This window comes from Amblyomma mixtum, chromosome 3 (genome assembly GCF_055824585.1).
Source record: "Amblyomma mixtum isolate Tamu chromosome 3, ASM5582458v1, whole genome shotgun sequence".
NCBI lineage: Eukaryota > Metazoa > Arthropoda > Arachnida > Ixodida > Ixodidae > Amblyomma > Amblyomma mixtum.
In genome coordinates this window covers 300,834,036-300,854,828 of record NC_143014.1, presented here as the reverse complement: position 1 = coordinate 300,854,828, position 20,793 = coordinate 300,834,036, and the positions used below count along the sequence as shown (strand labels likewise).

The 20,793-nt window shown below is 48.6% G+C and overlaps 1 pseudogene; it reads right to left on the bottom strand.

Annotated features, from left to right (window-relative positions):
- Positions 1-20,793, bottom strand: part of LOC149355367 (uncharacterized) — a 54,078-nt pseudogene that overhangs the window by 21,460 nt on the left and 11,825 nt on the right.

Here is a 20,793-nt window from a genome sequence, read left to right as displayed (position 1 = left end):
CAAATTTACACACTTCCACGATGGTGCCGTAGCGCCATTGGAGGCTAGTACGGGGCGAGACCGTAGTGTGTGTTACGGACCGTAACAACGCCGTAACAGACGCCCTTGTTGTCTGGGGGCAGGTGCCCCACAAGGGGGACCCGCCCGCCGGGTGCATTAAGGTCAAAATTCCCGATGATATGATCGGCTAGCACGGGTTTAGCAGTCTGAAGAATAATCAGGTTTTTTTCTGTTACCGGTATTATGGTAAGATCTGATGCGGGTTGCGTGCCCAGGAGATCCGTGAACGCCCGGCCGTAGCCGGTCTCCTGGAAAGTCTCGTACAACTAGACGCGGGTCCGAGGTTTGATGACAACTACGTAGTCGTCTGGTGCAGGCTTGGGGATAATAGGCGGTTTCCACTTCCTGAGCAGTCACCGATTGCGGCCCGCCGCTCGCGGGAGGGGTGACTGCCGGTTTCCGGCGTGTACGCCGGCCAAGTCTACGGACGCCGGCTGTTACGCTTGGTCCTGCGCTCGGTGCAACACTGCGGCGTTCAACGCAGCGATGCGAAATCTTGCCGAAACTGGGCCTTCGGTTGCCGCTGGGTCAAGCTTTGCCGAAACTGGGCCCCCGGTTGCCGCTTGGTTAACCATAGTCAGTGCATACTTTCCGGGTCGTAGCCCCGGCAGGAGACTTGCGTAGTAGTCATACTGGTGTCGGTGGCCAGAGGTGCCGATGTGTCGGGCGATGGGTTGCCCGCGCCACCAGCCCGATCGGGCGATGTGTTGCCCGAAAAAGAGGTTTAACCGGGCCCGCCTTCGATAAACTGGTGCCCAGATGTTCCGGACAGCTTTCGTTGCACGTTGGAGATGATCTTGCTGGGGTCTGGTGGAAACTTCCGCTGCTCCGGCTGAAAATCGGCGGAGCCGATGCGCAGCACGTTTGACTCCCCGTGTGAACGAGCGCCTCTCCCCAATGTAGAGGGCGCGTGCCTTCCGCAAAGAGTTCAGTTGTGCTGAGAGCTGCACCCTGACCCCTTCTTAGCAAATACAATATATAGATGACAGTCCCTCTGCGTTGTCATCCATAACGAGTAATGACCTTACACTTCAGCGTGGCACCAACGTTTCCGAATTAGTTTAAACTGCCCAGAGAAAACAGGTGCTGCCAATGCAATTTAAGGGAAAAGGGTACAAGTACACTGATGTAAAAAAATGAAGCATCAGTTCTTTATAAAGATGGAGTGATAGGAATGGATCACAATTCTTACAATTTTCTGTTCTTAGCAAAAGCTGTAATAGCTTAGTGAAAGAGCCGAGGACAGCGGGTGCTACGAAGGAGTCAATGTGATACCACGCAGTATCACAGGTTACACTAGATAGGAGCAAAGCTTAGCGTATAAACGGGGGATACTTATGTCTCACTACGAGATTCAAGTGAACCAGTTCTGAGCGTTTCCTTTCCTCGGAATCAAGCCAAAGTTAAGAGTGCAGATAAGATAGACAGTTCAGTTTCTACAGTCTTGTCTTGTTCGTAGTCTACACCCTCCGTTGGATTTGAGGAAAGATAAGAGTCATAACCGGATCACATTTCCGCTGGACACCTCAAACGCACTCAGAAAGTAAAGCAGCAACGCCGACTGAAAGCTTGTTTCCAGCTAACCTTCATGTTTTCGACTAAGCGCAATATTGAGGCGTCCACCGGCAGAATTATTGGCTCATGCGTCTTCCTTTGCTTAAAAGTGGCAGAGGACATAGACCACTTCAAAGAGTGTGGCCTGATTTGCGAACAAGACCCGACTAGGAACTTGGCTGCCCAATTTGCTCTGTGTAAGCTGGCTATGGTCTGTATCTGGAAGGAAGGTTTTAAAAGTACAGCCTATGATGCATAAAAACGCTGTGGATCACCCGTGCGTGTGTCGTCGTGCACAGTGCCTTGTAGTAGCGTCCGTCACTACGTGTACAACTAGTACTACTACTAGTAGCGTCCTTCACGACGAAACAGCAGGTCAGCTCCGGTCGCGGCAGCCGTGTTTTAAAGAGAAATGCTATCAAAATGACCTGCTACAGTTCGTGTTGCCGGCTATTGTCTCGCTGAAGGTGAAGCTTACGTTCAACCTTCACCTCGCTTTGAGGTTACAGTGCTTTGTAAATCGCTTCCTTATATTTTACGCTTGTGTTCCTTTGCCCTCTTCATCAAACATGACAGATGTTTCATCTATAAGGAGTGTTTTCAAACATGCCTTCCTTCCGTCTTCGCCCAGTTTCTACCTCGTGGCGCTTAACTGCAGCGGGCATGCAAAAGAGGAAGCTGAAGTATCCCGGATTACACTTCTGGATTCTTTGCAGAGTTTTTGGCACTTGGCTTGGCTCTTCTTAAAATTCCGTTGCATGTTGCACGGGTACTTATCCTTGCAGACTGCCTTTCACTTTTAGTCTCCTTCCAAACTTCCGGCAGCTCTCTATTGATGCGTTCCTTAGGTTTTTTGTTCCCCGCACAGTAAGGGAGGTCCGCTTTGTCTGGGTACCTGGTCATTCGGGAATCTACTTCAACGAGGTGGCTGATTTATTGGCAATGTCAGCTCTCACTGCCCATGTAATATATCCCGTACCGCACCTTATTATGTTGGAGACCTCCCGTTTCCAGCGATTCAAACATATATCAGCCAGCTTGGGTCATCCGTTGTTGAATACCGTGGACTTTCACCATTTAAAGCTCCCATGGAATGTTCCTTCATGCAAGACAAGGCGGTGTGAAGTGTCCATGACGCTTTTGCGATGCACAATCCCCCACCTCAACTTGTACTTTTGCAGATGCGGGTTTGCTACGACAAACCTTTGTAACACATGCAGAGAAGTTGAAACAATTGACTATTATCTCCTGTCTTGCCGGCGGTTCGCATTTCAGAGAAAACAGTATTTGGAAGTCCCTCTTTCGAGGTTAGGACTCCCTTTGTCTCTACCGGTTCTGCTCTCGTTTGGTGCGAGCGCCACGGGATTCTCGTTAAGCAATATTTGCGGCTACCTTCATGATTACATCATTGCAACTGGTCGCTTTCCCTGTTAAATCCATATAAAATTCCCCCGAATGTCCAAAAAGCGTATTTTATTTTATTCCTGAAATATCTAATTTGTTTCTTTATTAAAGATTTTCAACAATTCTTACATATTTTCTAATTTCAAACATTCTACTATTTCCCTTAGCTTTTTTTCCCGTTTTTTTTTTCCTCGGCATTCACCACCATATTTTGGCCAATCCCCCCGCGTGGGTATGTGCCATTTATATGGTGAAGAAGAAGAAGAACCTTCGCTCGTGGTTCGCGCTCTGTGTTCTTTCCGCCTCGAAGCTGTCCGGTGCATTTTAGCCCCAAGTGGACGGCAAAGCCTCCATCCTTCCGCCACCTGTTTAGCCCAACGAGCCCTGATAAGGCGACGATGGAGTCCACCTTGCTGAGTGTGCCGAAGATAGACCACGCTCTCACTGCTGCCCCTGGAGCTGGGGGTGTACCGCCCTCCGTGGGACGCCGACGCCTTCAGGGCAGATGTCTGGAATCCAGAGGCCCGCCATCCAGGTCGCACAGTGCAGCAGCGCACACGGAGCACTCGTCAGTGGTGGCGTCTGAAGACACCGATCATAATGTCCAGGCTTGCTTCAAACAGGAGGAGCAGCGCACTTGTGGCAGCCCACAAATCTTGCCCCAGCCGTCGACCGTTCCTGCTGTGACCAGAGTGGTGAGGTCATCTCAAGTATTAGCATGCGGAATGGTTGGCTCACGCATCTAGAATTATTCATTAGTATCCCCTGCACCACTCTTCAGCGCAAATTTCCTTTATTCAGGGAAACTCAATACATCATTGAGGAGACAGGTTTGTTGTCACCTTTACAAAGGAGGTTCAGAGGCAGAAACAGTGCCATTCACACAGCGTTTTTGAGTGTTTTCACTTCATTCTGTGCGAATAGCAACGCTGGAAATTATCTTCCCATTTAGCCTATGTCACTTCTCAGCATGGGTATATATGTCGCGGTCTACAGTGCGCAAATATTGTCTCTTAGTGGGGATACCTGGATTACTTGGGCAAGGACGCTCCTAGACAAGGACGCTCCTAGATTTGGTTGGAGTCGCCGGCTTTCTCCGCAACAGGTATCGCACTCACACCCCTCACTCAGTAGCATAACCGGAGAACCAATGAGTAATACAGATGCTACAATTGAGCGTGATTATCTTGAAACAGCTAGTAAAAGTCGCTCTCTTGAGTAAGGCAACTGAGTATGAACACCATTGGGTCATTGAAAAGCTTGCAGGAGTCGGTGAGCGCTTTAAAAAACTAGGAATTTGATTTCTCTCCCTGGGAGACTTTGATACATCCTTAAATTTGTGAGTATGACTTTCGAAAAATCTAAAAGGGCGCTTTCTTCAGTGTGTTGTGCGCGCAAAAGAGAGGGAAGCAGCAATGCGCAACAGACATCGCACTTTCTTGCTTTTCCTTCTGTCGACAGGCAGGATGAACCATTTTCCAACAGCTGCAGAATGTTTCGTGCAAGTCTGCATAGCCTTGTGTGAACATTTAGTAACTATGGAACAGAAACGTGTTCTTAAATATTATCCAGTTTTAAAGGCCACAGTGCTGTTCATGAAACCTTAATTTAATATTTTCTACAACTTAATTATCATTTTATTTCTCTCTGCTTTTCAGCTGAGGGCCCAGGCTCCTCATCTCTTCTTGTCGGAGGCGAGTCACCCAAGCCCATGTACAGAAGCGGCCGCAACTGCTGAAACGACGAAGCAGTCCGCACGCAAGCAGCAGCAGGTCGCACAGCAGGTCCCATCGCTGCTGCGATGTCGCTCAGGCTGGTCGGCCGTGCGCTAATGGCTGCTGCTGCATCTGCCCTCTCAGGTGAGGCTTCCCACCAGACAGCGCTTTGAGCATCCCGTAAGCAAATGGTAGAGCGACATTTTAATGTGCCTCCCACGCCTTGCTTATTATTGCTGCCAGTGGGTGCTTACCAATGGAGAAATTTTAAAGGTCAATATTAGGAATGTGCCAATAACCGAAAGTTCAGATATAGATTTCGGTTACTGTTTTTGTGTCCGAATCAAAAAGTCGCCATATTAAACATTTCGAATAAAATCGAGCCCACTTACAATGGCCGCAGTTATCCCGAATGCTCAGTAATACAGGGGGTGAAGTGCTGCTGTCGAAATACGTATTAGAGGAGGACGCTGCGACTAAGATAAAACGAAGAACCCTTGCCGCATCATTCGGCTATAGAGAACAAGGGAGCAGTAGGACTCCCTTCACAGTGAAACTCCCGTTTCCCGCAATCGCGAGGGTAGAAATTAAAGCGTCTCCCAATATCCAGTACACCGTCCCAGGAATAAGGTCTCGACCACACCCTGATCCACCCGACTAATCCCACGGCAGCACAAAGCCATCTTCCATGTCTTTATAATTAACCCTGTCCTGTTACATTCATGTCTGAAGTTGTGGCCAAGCAGCACACCAGGGCAGCCAAATGCTGTTCCGATGACGGAGTGCGTTGTCGGTTCTGGTCACTAAGGTGTGGCTGCACCCGAAGCATGCATGGTTATGCAATTCCATCTATACGCGGATGTTATTTTTCATTCGATAGAGAATTACGCGCTCATATTGCAGCGAGGCTCCAAAGTTTTACCGATCTGTTGCTTGCCGTTGCGCCTCGCATTACTTGGCGTGTCACTCTAATCTGTTCTGCCGCTACAGATCTTCCTCAGTTGGCAGGGGGCTTCGATTTCCAGCTCTGTGCTGCCCTCTTTACTCGCTGTGGTGTCTCAGTGGCTAGGACGCATGGCTCTTGACCCCTTGAGGGGGTTTCAATACTGGCCGTGGTGGCAGCTTTGCGTTGATATCGAAGAAGAAAAGGCGGTCTGCCTGTGCGATGTCACGGCACGTTAAAGATCTGCAGGCTGTCGAAATTCTTGCGGACTACTGCGCCTCTTTTTCGGTTACTTATTTCGTTCCTTCCTTTATCCCGTCCTCACTACGCGGTTCGTGTGTCAGCGAGAAGTGAGGCAGCTACTGTGTCGTTCGCTTGCCTGACAACGAATTTTCAATTTTCTGCTGCAATGGCTGGTCAGTATATGGCACTGCTGCCGGGCAAGTCCAATCGGGTCCTAGACTGAGGGGTTCCACCAGCAAACAATTCGTACTCAGTAGGTGTTTTTGCCCTCCTCCTCCGTTCTTGGCCACCCCTCCCCCTCCCTGACTGGTGGCTCCCCGTAGCAGCCAAGCGCACGCGGGGGAGCGCAGCGACTGCCCACCTCCTAACCGCAGAGGCCAGGTGCGGTCAAGGCCAACACGGCCAAGCCAGTCGGTGCGCACTGCAGGCACCCTCCATCACTCCTCGGCGTTATCCTTGCTTTCGCCGCTGCTACGTTAGCGGCTTTTAATTTCTTTATTGATCTTTTGTTTGATATTTTTCCGTAAGTTTCAAGGGGGTCGCGAGATCATACAGCCATTCTGCCTCGACTTCTGTCTGTGCCTCTGCTTCATCTGCGTGAAACCTATAACGCATATGATTTTTTTCCCTCCTCAACCCCTCGCCCCGCTTTCTTGCTTCTCGTTCCTGCGTAGCAGCGGATTCTTTGTGCAACTCTCTCAATCCCCGATGTCTTTGATGTAGTCACGTGAACACAAGCGCATCCCTTTAGTTTCCTCAAGCATTGGCTATCTCTGTAAAAGTAAAGAAGAGAGATTACAAATGGTTTCCACCTAGCATGGGGATGTTGAAATGATTGGGAATGACTATAGTGTCAGGCATCCGTCCACGTGCCCCTAAGGTGATAGATCCGTCCACGCCTTCTCCCTTGTTGTGCCTCTGTTCGTGTTGTTCCCCATTTAAAGGTGTCTTCTTTGGGCGCCAAACTCAAGAAAAGAAAATCAAGGGAATATTCAATTCGGCTAGACAGTTAGCGAGTTACAGTGAGTAAAGCGCAATAGAGAGACGAACCCTGCACTTTTAACATGCACTTTTAGTGCTTGTTGTGTGCCCATCCTGTAATATCCTCCGCCTCAACAGTTAAACCACGCAATGAATCAGCTCAATATTTTGTATAATCTTCGGTTACTCTGGCAAAAGAGAGGAAAGGAAAAAGAAAGCGCGCAAATTGCGCCTCTAGCTTTTTCAGAAATGACAATTTCTAGCGCTGTCGATAAGTGATAACCGATGCGTGCCATTTCAATGCAACTGTTCCAGTCGGGCAGTGAGGGTTGAATTGCAGTTTCATTCAGTAGTAGAGCTCAGACACTAATTTTTTGTCAAAATCATGCCGCCACTTTGAGAGCATCGCCTCAGCGCGCAAGTTATTGTGGATATAGAGGTCAGAAATAAAGACATCGTGCACAGTATGCCTTGTGGTGAAGAGGCTTCATAGAGCTGGGATTCAAATAAAAGTGGACTACACTGCCACTCATTTTCCTTCTTTTCCGTGCAGCACACAAGGAGCGAAGGTCCCTTGCTGGACGCTCTGGGCGAAATCGCCCACCGCTACTGCTCCAGGAGGATCAAGCGACAATGTCGACTTTTTTATTTGAAATGGTTCTGGTTTCGAATTAGGGAAATGCCGTTTTAGAAAATAATAGCCTAATAGAATAAAGTTGAAAGTGAATGCACTCCTATCACCTTTCTATATATTTTCTGACAACACAGTAGTAAAGACGCCCTTCTGTGTGATGTGAGTGCACGTTGCAGAGCAACAGGTCATAAAAGTTGACAATTACAGGCGTATTGTTGTGCATTGCAGTAAGTTTTTTTTTGTGGGAGTATGCTACCCCTACCAGCTCTTTCTTTGTTGCGGACGAATCTTATTCATATTGTAATTGCGGCGTATTTTGCGCGATGTATATTGCTAAGTAAATAATTTCGCAGAAATATCTAATTAGCCGTACGTGCTTCAACATTCAAATGAAGACTTATTTGCGGTTTGAAGTTACTTTTCTGGCCTTCAATCAGCTTAATAAAAGCATTATTTGACTACATAATCCGAACATTATCTATTTACCAGTAGAATTGCCAGGGGTTAACTGCGAGCGGTCATCATTCCCCCCAAAAGTGTGTATACGTCCCCAGATATGTGCAAAGCACCTTGATTAAAATGTATTGTATGCTTTCCCACCATGCATGGCTGCACTGTGCATATATGCGTACAGGCGCGGACAAAAGTAAACGGAGCACGCAACTGTCTTCAAATATTTTTCAGCCGTCACCTTATTGTGATCTCCAGCAGTGGTGCGCGCATGCTGGTAGCGGAGGTTGGTGGGTTTTCTTGTAGACAAACAACGCTTCTTCATTACGAATGGAGAAAGCGTGATTGCACTTCCAACTCAATAGCGTGCTCCGTTTACTTATGGCCGCGCGTGTACATGCGTATGTGCATAGCTTTCTTGGGATGGCGCTGCGCACACTAACAAACATACACTGGAAAGAGCAGAAGACAGATCGATGGAAATATGTGCACCTGTTGGTGAGAGATATTTGTTTGCACCAATTTTCTCTAGACTTTGATGTCACCAAAAAGAACTGCAAGGGTGTTTCGGCCCCCTTTTAACCGTTGAGTGAAGAAGATGAAGCGATGCCCTTCGGAAATGGCTTCGCACGGAAACCTTAGGGAATATTTTTTTGTGGAACAAGTCATCTGTCCTATTCGTCAGAAGTCGCCTCATTCAAAAAAGGCCTGAGTAGGAACCTATTGAAGTCACACGGCGGTTCCTGGCTGCGAACTTCGCTTTCAAAGTGTGCTTCACTTTCTACGTTAGCTCTGAGGCCCAGGTGTCCAAACCCATTTGCCCGGATCTGAAACCATGCGCGGAGCATATGTTCATTCGAGGCCTAGAGCACGTTGAGACAGAAACTCGCATAATCTGCAGGCTGCGTCCTCCTTTCCGTTGTGGCGACCGTGTCCTTGGAAGACAATACTACCACACTAGAATGTAGTGTAATGCTGAATAGAAGCCTCCATTCCGTCGACAAGGGAAGCCATGGATGCCACAACCTGGCGCTTACAGAGCACGGCTAAACATTGTGATTTTTTAACCTTCATAGGTTTTTATTTTATGAGCTTCATAGCTTCATAGATTTTTATTTTAAGAGACATGTGGGTGCGGTGTGTTGAGCTGGATTGTACAGAAAGGGTGGCATTATGCATAGTCTTGGTCAAAAGCCTTAAGGCCACAGCATTCAGCTGCAGCGAAACTGATGTTTCTAGGAGGCTTCTGTACCTCAAGAAGAAACCTTGTGCTAGCATTTCACGGTGATTCGGTGTTAAGAGTACTGCAATACTTCTGTTATGCGGCTGAAGCTAAAAAATTCAGGGGGCACTTTGTCTAAAGTGCGTAGAGGCGAAAGCGTTTTCCGCACCACTTTCGCTGCTTCTGTGGCACTGGTGTCGTCACATATAATCGAGTTCTAATTACTAAGTGATGAGAAATCACTCATTAATGCTTAATTACTGATTAATGCCTGAATACTAATTCACTGATAATTAATGACGCTTAAGTTTCGCCTTTACGAGTGGAACACGACAGCGTGTTGTAGCGCTGCCAGGGAGTCCACGGAACGCCACCACCCGTTCGGCGCGATGCCTTGCCCTTTGAATGCTACGCTTTTTGAGGAAAGGAACTGGAGTAGTAATTCTCTGTCATCTCGGTGGACACCTGAACTGCACCGTAGAGGAAGGGAGGAAGTGGGAGTGAAAGAAGACAAAGAGGGCCCGTAATGAAGAAAATGAAAATTGTATTTGAGGAAAGGAAATTACGCAGTAACTGTCTCGCATATCTCGATGGACAGCCGCCAAAATTCATGGGGGCACTTTTTTGACCTAAAGTGTGGTCACTGATGTGTGGTTAAGATGTTAAGCTTCGCCTCTAAGAGTGGAACGCGACAGCGTCTTGCAACGCTTCCAGGTCCATAGAACGCCATCGCCCATTCGGTTCTACGCCTCGCTCGTCGGTAAGTTGGTTCTTGAGGAAAGGAAATGTATCTGTCTCTCATACCTCGGTGGACACCTGAACCTCGCCAGGAGGAAAGGGAGGAGGATGGGAGTGAGCGAAGACACCGTATTCACTAGACGCGCCTTTGTTCATTCCAAACCGTCGCGCTGGCATGGTGGAGTGGATAGCATGCTCGTCTCGCACGCCGAAGACCAGGGTTCGATTCCCGAGTTCGACCAATTTTCTACTCGGTTTTATTTATTTATATGGCCTGACTAGAAAAGTTAATTAGACTAATTCGTTAATTAAGCAATTAATTAAGCACAGTCCCACTTGGAGCATCACTATACGATCCCCTCGATTGGTTTCATGGTTACTAGCCAAAGTACGATTGGCCCCGTTTGAAATTCGCGCACTGTGACGTCACGACCGTTTCGACCAACTGAAAAGCGTGACATTTCTGTCGACAACTGCTGCTGAAATGCTTTTGGCCGTAAGACTTTTTGGTTTGGTTTATGATGTTTAACTTCCCAATGCGACTCAGGCTGTGAGAGATGCCGTAGTGAAGGGCTCCGGAAATTTCGACCACCGGGTGTTCTTTAACGTGCACTGTCATTGCACAGTACACGGGCCTCTAGAGTTTCTCCTGCATAGAAATTCAAACGCCTCGGCCGGGATCGAACCCGCGTCTTTCGGGTGAGCAGCCGAGAACAATAACCACTGAGCACCGCGTCGGCTCCTTCAGACTTTTACTAATACTGTACCTCCTAAGCATCAACAATTCGGCGATAAATAATGTAATTTAACTAACAATTTTTATTTTTCATTCAAGCGGACGCAACATTGTTCGGAAAAAACAAAACTGTGCCTCATCCTGATTCTCATAAATGCTGTGCTGCTTAGTTGTACACGGACAAAGAAACTGGACAAACGCTGAGGTTAAGCGCAATCTACCAACTGAAGTTTTATTCCTTGGAATAGGAAAAAAGGAAACACCAGCTCACGACATAATCAGAGGATTGTGAAAGCACATAAAACATAACAGTGCACTGTAACCGCAAGAACTATGGAATGAAACCATGACAATAAGAACATATGAAAATAAAAACTTTATCTAAGCCCGGGATGAAATCGCACTCAATCGCCCCCCCCCCCCCCCCCGTGCGCCGCGCATCTAACAGACACGCGCGGGTGATCGTCATGGTAGTCTTTTGTCTCTCCGCAACATATCTATTTCCCTGCGGGAAAGGGCTACGGAAGGGGCGCTAACGTAATCGCCTTCTTTGCCAGAAACCACCCGAAAGTCCTCAATTACCTCACGCTTTTTCTTTTCTGTTGCCCGCGCCAAAATAACCGTGTTTTGGAAATATGGGCTTTACTCGTGTTTCAGGCAAAGGTACCCCAAGTTTTCTGCACCCTGCAGGGAGCGTCATTTGCTCCTGTGCTCCAAAAGCCTTTCATTAAGGCATCGCCCAGTTTACCCAACGTAGCACTTGCCGCAAGAGGGGAATTTTGTAAACTACCCCCTTAGAGCATGGAACAAAGGGCGAAACATGCTTAACGCCGCACGCACTTTTCTCAACTGCAGGTCCTTCCTGGTTAACTTTTTTGCAGATGCCTTTAAACTTTGAAGGAGCTGAAAAGACAACCTTCACATCAAACCTCTTCCCAATACTCTTCAGCCGGTGCGAACTGTCATGCACATAAGGGAGGACCGCGAAAGGCTTCTTTCCATCACTTTGCTTCGGAGGCGAAAGCTCTTGATGTATTCAAGCGCCTTAAGGAGTATCCAGAAGAACCAAGCCGGCCCATTTGGATAAGCAAGCTATCTTCCATTGTATGGTCACATGAGTTAGTGAGGGCCTGCCTCACGCAGGACATCGCGATGCCTCTTTTTACAAGCTTGTTGTGCCCGGATGCAAAAGGAAGTATGCCCTTATCTCCTCTCGTTTTATAAAACCAACACGTGTGGTCGCTTGAGAACACCATACTGATATCCAAAAATTGGAGCTGGGAATCTGAGGGGCGTTCTGACGTGAATTGGAGCCCATGATGTGCGCGCGGGAAAAGTGATAAGATATCTTCAGTTTTGGTCTCCGAGTACAAATCGTAAGGCAGGCAAATGAGGAAATCGTCGACATACCTGAATGACCCTGTAACCCCCAACTCGGTTCACTTCGGATGCAGCGTGCGGTTGCCTCTGGCCAAGTACAAGCCACTCAAAATGGGCGCAATACATGAGCCTATGCAAATTACATCCTTTTGGGAGAGAACCACACCCTCAAATTCGACAAAAAGTGACTGGAGGTAGGCTTTCAGTAGGTTCAGAAACCGTTCCACTGCAACACCACACTTGCTCTGAAAGCCAACTGCCCCGTAGGCGTCAATGCATTCTTCGACAGTAATAAGCACCTCCCTCTGAGGAATATTATAGAAGAGGTCGTCGACGTGCACTGAGAAGCACAGCACCGGGCTAGACACACGCAGAAACGAAACGAGATCTCTCGAGTCCCTAATTAACATGGGGTCTTCAACCGGCAGAGGTCCAGAACGCTCTGCAAGAACTTTGCCGCGCACCTCTGCCAGGTGTCCCGGTCCTCAACAATCACGCGGAGTGGCGCTCCTTCTTTGTGGGTCTTCACAGAAAAGAAGGGTCGGAGCGCAAGATTTTTGCTGTTCTTTATTGAGTGCGATTTCATCCTGGGCTTAGATACAGTGTTTATTTTCTTATGTTCTTATTGTCATGGTTTCATTCCATAGTTCTTCTTGCTGTTACAGTGCACTGTTATGTTTTATGTGCTTTCACGATCCTCTGATTATGTCGTGAGCTGGTGTTTCCTTTTTTCCTATTCCAAGGAATAAAACTTCAGTTGGTAGATTGCGCTTAACCTCAGCGTTTGTCCAGTTTCTTTGTCCGTGTACAACTAAGCAGCGCAGCATCTATGAGAAGATGTTCCAACTAGCCCAGTCCCAAGCACTTCTTAACCTCATCCTGAGCTCGACAAGCTCGTCCTCAATTATGTCGTCGAGATTTGCAGCCATTTCGGGCATACTGACTCCAAGCACTGTGAATTTATTGCAGTACTTGGTGCAAAACTGCCAGCTTTTGACGACGAGAATGTGATGACTGCTCTGGAAACAAGATACATATACCCCGTCATGGGTATGTGCCAATGTCACTAAGGTAACAGCAACAACAGTGAAAGAAACGTTTGGAACCGTTCCTTACGTGGTGGTAAGAGCGACTTGGACGACATTTTGGTGGTAAGGTTTCCTTTGCGCACTGGACATAAAGCGCCGAAATAAGAAAACAAGGAGCTCGCGTAACAAAGTTCTTGCTCTATTCTGCGCTGCAAAAAAATGACAAGTTGAGAAGCAGAAAAGACTGAAATTCATAAACAACTGTGAAATATTAGGGAAGGTCACTTCTAATACCTGTTGTCACTCGATGGATCTCGTTCTTCGACTCCTTGGAATGAGTCCCTAGGTGTTGGGACCACGTCGAGTATCCTTGGTTCATTATCATTTCATTTCATTTTATTTTAATACCTTAAAGACCCACTGGGGTATTACCTAAGGGGTGGGTACAAACAGTCAATTGAACAAGTGTTATGTTGAAAAATGGTTGGTAACAGCTTCGGCAAAGTGGACGGGCATGAGATGGTAGCGATGTCATTGGAGAGGTCGTTCCAGTCCGCAGAAACACGGTGAAAAAAAAAGAAGCGGCACAGGTAACAGTACGGGCACGTGGGCGAAACACTTGGAAAGGATGACGAATGTGGTGGGATATGCCGGCTGGTGGGGCAATGTAGGGAGCGACGCGCAGCCAACTATGGAAAAATTTATGGTATAGGGTCTAGAAATACGACGGCTAAGTGAAAGGGGCGCTAAACTGGATTCCGGTTTTAAAGATGTCACACTGATGTCGTACGAATAGGAGTAATGAATGAATCTGGCTTCTTTGTTTTGAAGTGACTCGAGCGTATTGATAAGGTAAACTTGATGAGGGTTCCAAACTGGCGATGCATAATATAACTTTGACCTGACAAGAGATTTATATGGTAGTAATTTTACCTGTTGTGGGGGTGGCGAAGATGACGTCGTAAGAATCAGAGTTTTATTAGCCGAGGAAATGATGTTAGTAACGTGCGTAGCCCATGATAAGTTGTTGCACAGCGTGACGCCTAAGTATTTGTATGATGAAACGGACTGCAGGTGAACGTGAGCGACTAGATATGGGAAATCAAGCGGGTTACGGCGGTGGTGGAAGGACAAACGTTTACATATATGAGGGTTCAGTTCCATTAGCCAACGGTCGCACCATTCCTGTATGTGGTTTAGGTCATCTTGAAGGTATGTTGGGTCGCAGGCGTTAGTAACTGTGCGATAAACAACGCAGTCGTCAGCAAACATGCGAATATTAGAGCACACATTGGTCGGTAAGTCATTAATATAAATTAGGAATAGAAGCGGGCCTAGTACAAAACCTTGAGGGACTCCTGATGTTACTGGTAGCGGATTGGAATTTTGATTGCTAACAACGACAAACTGTGAGCGATTAGTCAGGAATTCTATCCATTTTACTATGTCGGGGGCAAGTTCAAACGGGAAAGTTTTAGGATTAAGCGTTTATGAGGTACCTTGTGAAATGCTTTTGCAAAATCCAGGAAAATGGCGTCGGTCTGTAGGTTAGAATCGAGATTAGCATGTAAATCATGTATGAATAGGGCTAGCTGCGTTTCACAAGAAAAACCTTTCCGAAAACCGTGTTGAGACGAATGGAAAAAATTGTTCGAGTCGAGGAAGTTTATGATATGTGTATAGATGACGTGTTCCATTAGTTTGCGGGGTACGCCAGTAAGGGAAATGGGTCGGTAATTTAACGGCGAATCTTTGTTACCTGATTTGTAGACTGGAACGACCTTTCCCGTTTTCCAATCGTCCGGTAGTTGTCATGTTGAGAGTGAGTGGGTAAAAAGTAAGCTGAAGAACTCGGCACAAATATCACTAGTGTTTTTAGAAGTTTCGCGTTAATATTGTCTACACCAGATGAAGATGAAATTTTCATGTTTTTAATTAAGGACGCAATACACAGTGAGGAAAATGCGGCTACCGGCATAGCATGCTCAAAGAGTAAACTAGATGTATGAAGTTGTGTTTCGGTTTCATTAGTAAAGACAGATGAGAACGCTGCGTTGAATAAAGTAGCGTACTCAGAGTCGGTCATAGTCGCGCCTGATCGATTGGGGATTGAGGATTAGTGTACCTGGCCCTAAACTTGATCCAGTCGGGTAGTTTTGCATTGGACTGTGGTCTTGTGAGTGGCTTGGTATGGATTGTAGCGGTAATTATGCAGTGGTCGCTACCGAGGGGTTCCTCGGTGTTGCTCCAGTCTGCATAGCGAATATTTTTCGTAACAGTGAGGCTCGGACACGTATCGCGTGTAACGGAGTTACCTATACGAGTGGGTTGCGCGGGAAACGCGGGAAGAGTGAGGCCCAGTGTGGAAACAACGTTCGCCAACTTGCGTCCGTGTTTCTCGTCACGTGTGTACCCCCATAAAGGGCTGGGGGCATTAAAATCCCCAACGATTATGAGGGGATCCCGATTCGCGAACTTCAAAGCCCGGCTGAATGTAACTGCGAATGTAACATTTGGTAGCTTTGGAGGACAGTAAATAAGCATGTGCAATGGGGGGTCCTGTTTGCGTAGCGGAAGGATCGTCGCCCTTACATAGGAGAAATTAGCGCTGAGATCCAGGTCAACCTGGGAGGCCGTGTAATTTTTCTGTATGCAGAGGCAGCTCTGCGCATCCTGCAGGTACACCGTGTAATTGGAGAGGGTGGCGCCCTTTCCTGGCTCCTGAAGGGCCACCATAGCAGGTAATTTTTGGAAAGGTTTAAGGAAAAGCGTAGATTGGCTCACCTGGTGCGTGCCTTGAATCCGCGGTAGTTCCACTGTACAATTTGAATAGGGATCGAATTGGTTCGCGGATGCTTCCCATTTCTAGGGGCGCCCGCCGTGATCAAGGGTAGAGTTGTGAGTTTGGAGAGAGAAGGTTTGAGGGCCAGTGGCTCCAAGCAGAGGAGCGTCCTCTATACTGGCGATGGCACAGGGCACCTCTTCCTCTTCGCCGGCGATCCGACGCCTAGACGCTTTGAGCTGCCGGCCAGGGAAGGTTTTGAGCGGGCCAGCGCGCTTGGGAGCGCGGGTGAGTTGAGCGAACTGAGCGGTTATGAGGTTTGGGATAGATGCCGCAAGGAGGCGAATTCTGTTGAGTGCCAACGTAAGCGTGGCATTGATTTGCGCTTCCAATGGGGATATTCTGGAGTTAACAGGAGTTTCGAGCGCACTCACTCTCGCCTCGAGTGCCGGGAGGGCGTGCGCAGCCTGTCCTGAAGGGGTTGCGCCGCTTTCCATTGCGTCTGCTGCGGATGGGGCAGAGGTATGGTTGGGGGAATTTTGGCGGGCCTCCGCTATTGCGAGGCGCCTTTGAAAAGTTGCAACCCGCTCGCGGAGAGCAGAGATTGCCCGTGGTTGGGACTGGGAAGGAGGAGGGAAGGGAGAAGCTGCCCTGCCCGCGCCGCTCGCCTGCGAGTGTTGCTTGACATCGTTCGCCCACGAACATGGTTTTTTTCGTGTTTTTTTTTTCGTGGTTTCCCACGAGGTTTCCTCTGGTTCCCGGTAGAGGGATTCACAGGCTGGTCCGTGGAGTGCGTGGCTGGGTCGGCAGCCTTTGCCTTGAGGTTGTCCGGGCGACGCTTGCCACGCCTGCGTCGGTTCCGTTTGGATTCACGCCCGCGCTCCGCATGCAGGGGCTGGATAGGGCGATAATTAGCCGTACACGCTGGACCCCCCGTGACATGGGCTGCGCTGCACACTGAGCACTTTGGGTTGCACTCGTGAGGGGCCCGCACCCCCTCCGTGAGTGGAGCCTGCTGTCCGCATAGGCCACCCCGCTCCAGCCCATGACCGGGGCAGGCGTCCACGTGGTGGGCGACCACACCGCAATGCCGTCATGCTGAAATGGTTCGCTGGTAAGGCCTGACTTGCACAAGCTCCGAGTCGTAATGCACGAAACGTGGCTTTTCTGTTCCGGCGAAAGTCAGGCTTGCTTTGTTGGAGCTTCCAAATTTACGCACTTCCACGATTGTGCCGTAGCGCCATTGGAGGCTAGTACGGAGCGAGTCCGTAGTGTCAGTGTTACGGACGGTAACGACGCCGTAACAGACGTCCTTGCCGTCTTGGCGCAGTTGCCCCACAAGGAGGACCCGCCCGCCGGGTGCATAGTTCTAAACCTCCGATGATTCGATTGGCTACCAGCAGTCTCAACAATAATCAGGTTTTGTTCTCTTACCGGTGTTATGGTAAGCTCTGATGCGGGTTGCGTGCCCAGGAGAGCCGTGAATGCCCGGCCGTAGCCAGTCTCCTGGAAAGTCCTGTACAACGAGACGCAGGTCCAAGGCTTGGTGACGACTTCGTAGTCGTCTGGAGCAGGCTTGGGGATAATAGGCAGTTTCCACTTCGTGAGCAGTTGCCGATATCGGCCCACCGCGCGTGGGGCGGGTGACTGCCGGTTTCGGGCGTGAACGCCGGCCGCGTGTACGGACGCCGGCTTTAGCTTGGTCCCGCGCTGGGAGCAACACTGCGGCGCTCAATGCGGTGCTGCGAAATCTTGCCGAAACTGTGCCTCCGGTTGCCGCTTGGTTATCCATTGTCCAGTGAATGCTTTCGGGGTTGTAGCCGCGGCAATAGACTTGCGTAGCAGCCATTCTGGTGTCGGTGGCCAGAGGCCCTGTTTTGCCGGGTGGCGGTTCGGCCTTTAAGCCTAGCCGCGCCACCGACCCGATCACACGTTCTATGCAGATGACATCACACTTTGGGTAACGAAAGGATGCGAAGGCTACATAGAAGAGACACTACAAGCAGCAGTGGACATCATTGAGGCATGCGCATGGGAATCCGGCCTCACTTGTTCTGAGCAAAAATCTGAACTCTTCGTGATCCGTCGTAAACAAAGAGGTAGGCGTACCATGACCCCCCCCCCCCCCCCGCAAATAAACGTCTATGTTAATGGACGATCTGTCAAAAAGGTACAAACCATGAGAATACTGGGGTTGTATTTACAAACAAATGGAAAGAATACTGACACACTCACTAAGCTAAAACGCACGGTAGAAGCGACGGCGCGATTAATCCGCCGCATAGCTAACCACAGACAAGGGGTGAGGGAAAGAGATTTATGCCGACTAGTGAAGGCCTTCGCGCTAAGCAGGATACTCTATGCCACCCCTTATCTCAAATTTTCGAAAGCAGAAAAGGACAAATTGGATAGCATAAGACGGCAGGCCTATAAGGCTGCGTTAGGACTCCCACTAAATGCCTCAACCGAAAGGCTTATGAGGTTAGGAATACATAACACCTACAATGAACTGAAAGAAGCCCATTTAATGGCTCAAACAGCGCGATTAGCCAATTCCAGAACTGGCAGGAGTAATCTTACCAGGCTCGGCATTAACTTTCAACCTACGAATAACGATGCTAAAGTAGACTTACCCCGCGAATATAGGACGGCCATACTAATCAAACCACTCCCCAAAAACATGCACCCCTTACACCATGAGGGTAGAAGACAAGCACGAGCCAAAGCCTTACACAAGAAATACTGACAGTGCGCTGGAACACTTTATGTAGATGCGGCAGAATAAAAACATACCAATGCCTTTGCAATTGTGGTCGTGAACGAGAATGGTGACCACATCGTCTCGGCAACAATCAAAACGAAATCCTCTGAAACGGCCCAAGAGGCGGCTATAGCCCTCGCCCTAGCGCATAACCAAGAGAGCATCATCCTCAGCGATTCGAAAATGGGTATCAATAATTTCGCTAAAGGGCGAATTACAAACATCTCCCTTAGAGTCCTTAATGCAACCAAATTCTCACCAAATTATTCCGAATTGATATGGGTCTCAGCCCGTTCGGGGAATCCGGGGAACGAGGCAGCGCACAATAAAGTCCGAGGTTTCGTCGACCGGGCAGTGGATGAGTCTGGCTCCCTGAATTTCACGAAGGACTCCATGGTCACATATCATGATCTCACCAATCATATTAAACTAGAGAGGAGAATTCCCCCCCCCAGACAAAAGACTTACTAAAGAACAAGAGGTTACGTGGCGCCGTCTACAGACGAGATCGATACGCACCCCATCACTCCTCGCGCACATTTATCCAGATCTTTACTACCCAAACTGCAAACACTGTGGCCAATGAGCTACCTACGATCATATCCTGTGGGACTGCAAAATACAGCCACCTCCGGGTGATCTATTTACAGCTCCTTCTCTCGAGGGGTGGGAGACCGTGCTGGCTAGCTCTGACCCCAGAACGCAAGTTTTGGCGGTGGAGTGGGCTGACAAAGTCGTCGAGGGCTATGTTCTCTCGACCACTTTACGCGACCTCTTGCCAAGTTCTTTCCGGCGAATAAAATGTTTTACAATCAATCCTGCCGGTGGTTCGCATTTGAGAGAAGACAGTATTTGGAGGTCCCTCTTTCGAGGTTAGGACTCCCTTTGTCTCTACCAGTTCTGCTCTCGTTTAGTGCGAGCGAAACGGGATTCTCGTTACCCTGTTAACTCCATATGAAATTCCACCGCATGTCCAAAAGCGTATTTTATTTTATTCCTGGTATATCTGATTTGTTTTTTTTTATTGAAAAATTTTAACAATTCATATATATTTTCTCATTTCAATCATTCTACAATTCTATATAGTTTTTTTCCCCTTGCATATACCTTCTTGGCATTCACCACCGTACCTTGGACAATCCCCCTGCGTGGGTAACTGCCATTTTGATGTGGAGAAGAAGAGGAAGAAGAAGAACCTTAGCTCGTGTTTTGCGCTCTGTGTTATTTTCCCCTCGAAGCTGCCCGGTGCATTCTGTCCCCAAGTGGACGGCAAAGCCTCTATCCTTCCGCCACCTGTTTAGGCCAACGAGCCCTGATAAGGCGACGATGGAGTCCACCTTGCTGAGTGTACCGACGATAGACCACGCTTTCAGTGCTGCCCCTGGAGCTGGGGGTGTACCGCCCTCCGTGGGACGCCGACGCCTACAGGGCAGAAGTCTGGCATCCAGAGGCCCGTCATCCAGGTCATATTGTGCAGCAGTGCACACGGAGCACTCGTCAGTGGTGGCGTCTGAGGACACCCAGCATAATGCCCAGGCTTGCTCGAAACTGGAGGAACCGCGCACTTTTGACAGCCCACCATTCTTGCCCCAGCCATCGACCATTCCTGCTGCGACCAATGTGGTGAGCTTATAGCGAATACTTGCATCAGGAGTGGTTGACTCGCACATCTAGAATTATTCACTAGGATCCCCTGCACTACTCTTCAGCGAAAATTTCTTTCATTCAGAGAAACTTGACACCTAATTGAGGGCACAAGTTTGCTGCCACCTTTACTCAGGAGATGCAGAGGCAGAAACAGCTGCATTCACACACCGTTTTTCACAGTGTTTTGACTTCATTATACGCGAATAGCAACAATGAAAATTATCTTCCCATTTAGCATATGTTAGTTCTCAGCATGGGTCAATATGTCGTGGTCTACAGTGCGCAAAAGTCTCTTAGTGAGGGTATCCGGATTACTTGCACAAGGACGCTCCTGGACAAGGACGTTCTTGGATTTGGTTGGAGTTGCAGGCTATCCTTGCAACAGGTATCGCACTCACACCTCTCACTCAGTAGCATAAACGGAGAACCATTGAGTAATACAGATGCTGCAAATGAGCGTAATTATCTTGAAACGGCTAGTAAAAGTCGGTCTATTGAGGAGGCAACCGCTTTCG